An 8,595-nucleotide genomic window follows, 5' to 3' on the forward strand; every position below is an offset into this window, starting at 1 on the left:
CATAATTATTATGGATAAATCACAGCCATTATAAATTAATTTAGTTTACATGCAGACAAATAATTTCAAAGGCAAGATTACAAAAGCCCTTTCAAAAATTTATGGCAAAAATATGAATGTTTAATGCAGAATGCAGATGCCTTTTAATATGTTTAATATGACACTGGCTGAAGCCTCCACAAGTCAAATTTTTTAGGGCTTGTGAAGGCAAAAACAGGCCTGCCTGACACAGATGAGGCTGGGAGGGAAGATTTCAAGTAGGTGAGTCAGCAGCCAGAGACTGGAAGGCAGGCTTAACAGAGGCATAAATGATTTATTGATTTTTAAATCACCACCAGTTGAAAAGTCATGCTTTACATGAACACAAATCCAACATCGATATTGTTTTCCATCCAGAAAAGCATACTTTATTTACATATTTCTATTTTACATTTCATCAATGTGTTTTTATTTTAATTCCTTGTAGAATTTGGGGTGAGAAAGGCTCATTTCCTGGGGCCACATTCTATCACAGGCCCAGCAGGCAGGAGAAACTGGCCTCCTTGTATATGTGATGCCTTCCAGACCCTCTGAGTCTCACCTTCCCTTTGCTACTTTTTTCATACTCTGGCTAATTTCTTAATTTCCTTCACCCTCTACTCCTAGGTCATTCTCTTTGGCTAGGCTCTCCTTTCTACTTAATGAATCCCATAACCACGTCTGGCATTGCCCAGGCCTGCTTGCTTCTTCCTCTCAGAAACTGGAGATGCCAAACTGAAAGAATATGGAGTCAGTCTGACCTTTAATACTCCAAGGATCTTTCCTGAATATGTCTTTCCAGAGTTATCACCTAAGACTACTCTATACAAACTTTATGTTATACTCACCCTCACCCTTGTGACCCTTCTCAATTCCTTTTGGAACTGCACATGTGCAGCATTTAGTGGCAATCAGATATGTGTACCCATGACTCAAGTACTCACTTGATCATCCAGCAGAACACTGCTAGCTTGCCATCTTGGTCCTGACCTTTATATAGTGTTATATTACACAAAAAGGTCATGGGCTGGGGCTGTAGCTCAGTGGTAGAGCGCTTGCCTACCATGTGTGAGGCACTGGGTTTGATCCTCAGCACCACATAAAAATAAAATAAAGATATTGTGTCCATCTGTAACTAAAAAATAAATATTAAAAAGGTCATAAGCTGTTGAATATATATCCACAAATAATTAGAGAGATGATGATGATGAAATTAAAAAAAAAACATTAAAAAAGTGGTAAAATTTCTACAAATTTTCAAGATGACACTCATCAGACCCATAAGCTGCATTTATCTTATTCAAATTCTCATATAGCACATTACATTTCTCAAGTATTTTGGAAATCCTAAAGGAGAAAATAGGGTTATGGTTAAATTCATTTTGCTTTCTCACTTATTGGAAAAAAAACCCACATCTATAAAGTAAAATGGTGATGTCTTGAATCTCATCACTTAGAAACAAAACACAAGAATTATTAAAGTAAGCAATTTGATGTCTTTTAAAGCACTAAATTCAAGAATTCCAAACATCAGGCCTTGAAAGCAGTTTTTGTCTATTTGTGAGTTCTATGAGGTCTACATGGTGATGGATATAAGGGGATGATCTATGAAGACTATCTGAGTGCCTCTCTACCCTCACCCTTGTGACCCTTCCTCAATGTAGGCAGTGAGTGACGCTGGTCTCATCTCCAATGCAGGTTTCATAAAGGGAGAAGGAGGACATAGTTTTCGTGTTTAGGTTATTGGTTTAATCTCAGTCCAGGGTGTAAGACAGAAAGATTTGGGAAGAGTCTCTGCTGATAAAGACATTATGTTCTTTACATCATCCCTCCACCTCCAACACACAAGAGCCTCAGAAGTGGTAAGAGGCAAGTAGAAAAAGGGAATTTAAAAGCTGAAATGTTGTGGTCATGACAAAATGGAGCTGTGCTGGGGAGCTATAAGGACCATGCCATTAGAGGCCTGATAGGGAGTTAGCCACATTACATGGATGGCCGCATAGATGGATTACTGAAGAGCCAGTGCAGACTACATCAAGAACCCAAGAAGTGGCCCCCTTCTACCCACCACTGTTATTTCAGTCTTACATAAACTCTGGAGTTCAAAATCAACATAAGGATCATGAAGGAAGGAGGAGATGAATCCTAAATCTGGTTAAGTTTAAATATGAAATTATTAAAAGAGCCCCAAACATTGAATTGCCTGAATTTTACATGCATGAGGCTGGATTGTTTTTCTCAGGAACAACCTTGCCAAAAGAAAGAAATGAAGCCCATTTCTAGCCAGCGTAAAGTCCAGAAACCTGTCTGCTTGCTTATGACTGGATAACATGCAATTGCTTAGCACCTAGCAAGTAGCATTTTGATAGGTATCTGTGGAACATAAAGATATATTTTCTTGCAGAAAACATTGATTTTGCAGAATTATTTCCCTTGCAAAAAATAATGATTTGAATCTTCCTGAAGATTTTAAGCATCAAACCAAATTGGGAAATGCTGCTCTAATCAATTTGTTTAATTGTTTGACCACATGCTACTTATTCTCAGTTTCATCATGGTGCTAATGCTATAATGCTATACCTTTCCCCCAAACTCCTCTGTGACTGTACCTGCTGGAATAGTCTTTTCTTCAATCTCACCTCAGTTGGTTCTTCTTCTTTGAAGTTTTTCTCCTGTCACCTCTCAGCTGGAAAGGAATGCTCTAACTTCTGAACAATAGTGTCTCTTTGTACCTCTTATAGAATTTTCTGAAACTTCTCAAGGTCTGTTTTGTTTCATATTGTTACAGAATGAAAAAGCACATGATGAACTTTGTTTATTCTTATCTCCACTTGCCCTACCATCTCATCACTTTTTTTTTTTTTTTTTTTTTTGCAGCGTGGGGTATTGAACCCAGGCATGCTAGGCAAGTGCTCTACCACTGAGTTATATCCCAAGCCCTATAGTTACATATTTTAAAGTAAATGTTTATAAAACATTTGTTTATATTTTCATATGGCATGTCTATTTTACTTACTTTACTTTTAATGTGCATAAAATATACATGCAGTTTAACAAATAATTATAAGATGATTGTACATGTAATCTCTACCTGAGTTAAACAATTGAACATTGTTAACACTTTGGAAAGATACCCCCAAACCAGGCACCTCTCTCTAATCACTCCTTCTTCCAACCCAGAATTAAACTAGAACTAGTATTGAGCCATCATTCTCTGGAGAAGTATAAAAGCTTTTGTCTGTTGGTTTAGTCAAGGTTTGTGCTATACTGCTCATTAAATTTTTGAAGATTGGGTTGGGAGTGTAGCTTAGTGGGAGAGCACTTGCTTAACATGTGCAAGACCCTGAATTCCATCCCCAGCACTGAAAAAACAATTTTAAAAAATCACCTCAAGATATAACCATTATCTTGGCCTTTGTGATAATACTTTCCTTTATTTTTTCTTTTTAGTTTTATCACTTATGAATATAGCCTAAATATGTTTGCCTATTTGACATTATATAGTACGTATTCTTTTATATCTAGTTTATTTTGCTTGGTCTCTCTCTCATCCAGCAAGGAGGTCCACAGAACAGGGTAGAGGAGAATGTGGCTGCAGAGTCGCTAATCAAGACCTCCGGAGGCCAACCTGCCATAGTTGGTCTCAGGAGACAAGCACACAGAGGTTCCTGCAGGCACCTGCCCAGTGGATCCTTTTGAAGCACAGTGGGCTGCATTAGAAAGCAAATCTAAGCAGCATACTAATCCCTCCCCTACCAATCCATTTTCCAGTGATTTACAGAAGACATTTGAAATTGAACTTTAAGCAATCTCTCTGGCTTATGTGTCTTGTTTGTACCTAGGTAAAAGCAGGGGGTGGAGGTCAAAGGAGCAAAGAGACTTTGTATTCCTGATCAGTATACTTTTCACTAATCCTAAAGGTCCCAAGGAACAAGTCCAGGCAGGGAGGGGTGATTTTGAAAGAAGTGAAGAAAGCCATTCCTAGCAAAGACTGTCTTGCAGCTAAGCCAAAGAAATCAAGAAAATGTTGTGCTCTCTAAACCCCCTTCCTTTGTCCCCTTACAAATCTCTGACAATAGAAAGGCAGAAGTATCTGAACAGGAATCTGTATTCAAAGCACATTTACTGGAATAAAAGCAAAATAATCTCCCTTTACTTTTCAGGCCATTCCCCTGCCTCCTCCCAGTCAGTACTGACCTGTCTTAAAGATCAAGAAGAGTGGTCTGTGCTCAGGCTGGGAAGAGAGGCAGAGGGTGATGCCAGAATTCCTGGGATGGCACATCAGCAACTGCCCAGAAGAGCTATATTTGGGGGGTAAAGTTGAGCTTCCATTTTGAGTAACAGAATAAATATTATAAATATATATCAAAAAGCCAAAATCTTTATTTTTATGCATTTAAAATATTTTTAGAGTTTTCAATATTAAAAAATTGTATGAGTTGTAAGTAATCTTGCCAAAAGTAAAAAGGGTTAGTTGTAAGAAATTGTACATAAGATTGATTTATCATTGATGCCTATTGAAGTAAAAAGAGAAAGGGCTGGAAGTTGCAGACAGGATCCCTAGCTTGTTCGCTATCATTCATTGTAAGTAGCACAATGCAACAACAATTATGCTTATGATCAATACATTCACTAGACTGTAGTTAAAAGAAAATGAAAGCAGTATTGTCCTGGTTTTAAACCTCTGTTGAAATTCTAATGTCATTCTTTGAATGGAATCAATCTAAATATGTTCTAGAAAATATTTATTTTATATATTGTTGCAATTTCCTTATGTTAATTCTTTACTGTTTTAACACTAAGGTGACAATGACATAATCATCCACAAAGGGAACACAGGTTACTTTGTTGGTTTGTGATGTGGGTCTTGGTGGATTTTGCCCTTTAAATTTTGTTCCCACGAGTTTTGCGGGGATGGGTATTCTGGTTTTATTAGCTTTGTGTATGTGCTCACTCCTCCTCACCTCCTTTATGGTGAGCAGATCATCCCATTGCCAGTTGCAGCCACTTGACCTCGGGTAACAACTGAGATCCCATCTCATTTTTACTTTTGAATGTTGACCTTACAATCAAATCTAAGTATATATATTTGTACTGATGAGAATTTATAATCTGCTCTACCAAAATAAATGTTCATGGTAGAAAAAAAAAAAAAAGACCTCTGGAGACCAAGCAGGAAGCACATCTGATTTTACTGTGTAGTTACCGTGTATATATACTCAGGCAGTAGCTAAGCAGATTACAGGCAGCCACCAATGCAATTTCTGCCAACTGTATTTGCAGCGACCAATCAGAGTGTAAAGCCAGCGCAGGAACTGCAACACATGGCCTCACACCCAGGGCTGTGCCAATGGGGCAAGCGGCCTGCCATTCCCGAACATAGCACAAGGGGAATGGCCTGCTACTCAGACACTGTTAACGTATGCCATGCATACAGTACTCCATGCACTTGTGCCCACATTATTTCACTCAATAGTATGTGTCATGCATGTGGTTGTACATAGATGCTATTAAATTTCATTGATGTATACTATTCCATTTTTTGAATGTATTCAATTCAAATCTCATTATAGTTTTAATTTGCATTTTCCAGATGACTGCTAAGGTTAAACACCTTTTCATATTGCTTTGTTATTCCTTCATTGTCAACTTTTATTTGCTTTGTCTTCTTTTTTTTGTTTTTGGTACTGGGGAGTGAATCTAGGGGCACTTAACTACTGGGCCACATCCGTAGTCTTTTTTAATATTTTACTTAGAGACAGGGTTTCACTGAGTTGCTCAGGACCTCGCTAAATTGCTGAGGCTGGCTTTGAACTCACAATCTTCCTGCCTCAGCCTCCCAAGCCATAAGGATTACATGGATGTGCCACCACAGCTAGCTGTTTTGTCTTCCTTAGATCAATATCTTTTAGGCAGGGGCCTGCAAACTCAGTTCAGAGCACATTTTTGTGTGGTCACTGACCTAATATTGGTTTTTACTTTTTTAAATTGTTGGAAAAGTCAAAAGAATAATATTTCACTATATAGTATATGTGGGTGTTTTTTTTTTCTTTTTAAGCGCTGGGGATCAAACCCAGGAACTCATACATGCTAGGTAAGATTCAGTTTTATTGGAACATAGGCATGCTCATGTGTTTACCTATGGTCTATGACACCCTTCATGCAACAACACCAGAGCCTTGTCACTGAGACAAAATCATTATACTCTGTAAACAGCCTCAAATATTTACTCTCTGGCCCTTTATAGAAAAACCTGCTGGTCCCTCTTCTAGGTTACTGGTTCTTAAACTGTGGTCCCTGGACCAGCAGCATCAACATCACCTCAGAACTTGTTAGAAAGGCAAATTCTTGGTCCCACTCCAAACTTACCAATTCAGATACTCTGGGAGTGGGGCCAACCATCTGTGTTTCAACAAGACCTCCAGGTGATACTGATATACAAGTATCCATTTTTTGGCAAGTCATCATAGTCTTTGGAATCTTGTTCCAATGGGTTAACTGCAAAGGAGTCCTGAAAAATATTATGTAAGTGTGGAAATGACAGATCCTTTGGCTCTCGCTTTGCTGCTACTGGGCTCTAGATTTAGAGTCTGTGTTCCTGAAGCTAAAATTCCAGATTCCTCTGTGTTTCCAAGGGCAAAGAGAACGAACATATGTATGGGGCTGGTGTTTGAGGATGTGGCTGTGGATTCACCTAGGAAGAGTGGAAGGACCTGGATGGTACTCAAGAGTACTTTCCACAGGGACATGATGCTAGCGACCTCCAGCAGCCTGGAATCATTTGGTTACCAAATTACCAGACCTGAAGTGATCTTAAAATTGGAGCCAAGAGCAGACCCATGATGGATGAAGACTATCCCTATCAAACCAGAGCATCCCAGATGTCTAGAAAATGAAAGAGAAGAACCAGGAAAATCTAGACTGACATTCCTGGCAACTTGTGATCATGATAACACGACATTATCTGAGAAGAGGGTTCAGTGAGGAAAAACATTTTATTTGAGCTAAAACTGTATTTCAAAACTGACTATAAATAATGGAAAATATTTAGAATTGAGACCCAAAGTGTTTTTAAAAACTGGTATGCATGTGAAATCTGGCAAAAACTTTTTTTTTTTCCTGAAGGAGGAAAAATGGGAGAAACCACAAGAGGACAACATATAACAAAGATGAATCAGATATGGTCCCTATCCTAAAAGAGGTCACAGTCTAAGCAGGGAAGTTTCCTGACCCTCTTCTCATTCATTTACTTCAGAACCTACCTTTGGGAAAGTGTGATTGCACCCAACTGCTGATTCTAACAAGCAACAATGAACAGGGTAAATTAATTTGGCAAACACAGTTTTGCCTTCTTCTTATTTTAGAAGGACTGACTTTCAGTAATTATGTTCTTCTAACTTTTTTATGGTACTGAGGATTATATTCAGGGGCACTTTACCACTGAGTTACATCCCCAGTTCTTTTTATTTTATTTTATTATTATTTTGAGACAGGGTCTCCCTAAGTTGTTGAGGCTCGCCTCAGGCTTATATTCTTCCTGCCTCAGCCTCCTGAGTCACTGGGAACTTTCTCATATCTTGACTTTTTCCTTGGCTCAGTCTAAAGCTCAATGCATCACAATTTCCCCTCTTCTTTTTTGTTAACTAACATCCACTGAGTTTACATTACATTCCTAGACCATGCTAAAATTTTTACATATATTTTACGTTAAATCTTCATAAAACCACTTTGAATTAGTTATTATTATACCCACTTTGGACATGCAAATCTGAGGTAGGAGAGGTAGAATAAGTTGGTAGAATTTGAACTCCAAGTCTTTTTGACTACAGAGCCAAAGTTGGTAATACCCACTATTTGTCTTCTAATGATTTTTATCATGGATGATATTGTGCCTTTAGCAAATCCAGTTCAGATTATTTAGCATGTATTTCATGTTTTTTAAAAATATTTTAGTTGTAGTTGGACACAATAGCTTTATTTTATTTATTTATTTTTATGTGGTGTTGGGGATTGAACCCAGTGCCTCACGCATGCTAGGCAAGTGCTCTACTACTGAGCCACAACCCCAGCCCACATGTGTTTCATGTTCTAGGGTATCACAGACACATAGTATTTTGAGGCTAGGACCACTTTTAAAAATCTGCTATATCTTTTTCCTGAGTTAGGTTTTATGTGATGGTTTTTAATTAATTATGTTTTTGGTTTGTAATTAATTATGTTTTTGGTACCAGGGATTGAACCCGGCGGTGCTTAACCACTGACTCACATCCCCAGCCTTGTTTTCCTTTTGAGATAGGTACTGTCTAAGTTGGTGAGGCTGGCTTTGAATTTGCCATCCTTTTGCCTCAGCATCCTGAGCCACTGGGATTACAGGCATGTGCTACTGCAACCAGCTCTGATAGTTTTTAAAAGTAAAAATAATCCTCATGTATACAACATAAAATGACAATGGTTAAAAGCAATTCCTCAAGGGGCCGGGTTTGTGGCTCAGTGGTAGAGCACTTGCCTAGCATGTGTGAGTCACTGGGTTAGATCCCCAGCACAAGGAAGGAAGAAAGGAAGGGAGGGAGGGAGGGA

General features: G+C 38.4%; 1 long non-coding RNA gene across 1 annotated transcript in view; it reads left to right on the forward strand.

The window, feature by feature from the left end:
- The first annotated feature begins 3,663 nt into the window (after positions 1 to 3,663).
- The window catches only part of LOC125614381, a 10,900-nt gene continuing 5,968 nt past the window's right edge, over positions 3,664 to 8,595 (forward strand). Inside the window, exons 1-2 of the long non-coding RNA XR_007344985.1 lie at positions 3,664 to 3,873; positions 6,900 to 6,901. This is a non-coding gene — a long non-coding RNA (uncharacterized LOC125614381). The remainder of the gene's footprint in view (positions 3,874 to 6,899; positions 6,902 to 8,595) is intronic.

Source organism: Marmota marmota, unplaced genomic scaffold (assembly GCF_001458135.2).
Source record: "Marmota marmota marmota unplaced genomic scaffold, marMar, whole genome shotgun sequence".
NCBI classification, from domain to species: Eukaryota; Metazoa; Chordata; class Mammalia; order Rodentia; family Sciuridae; genus Marmota; species Marmota marmota.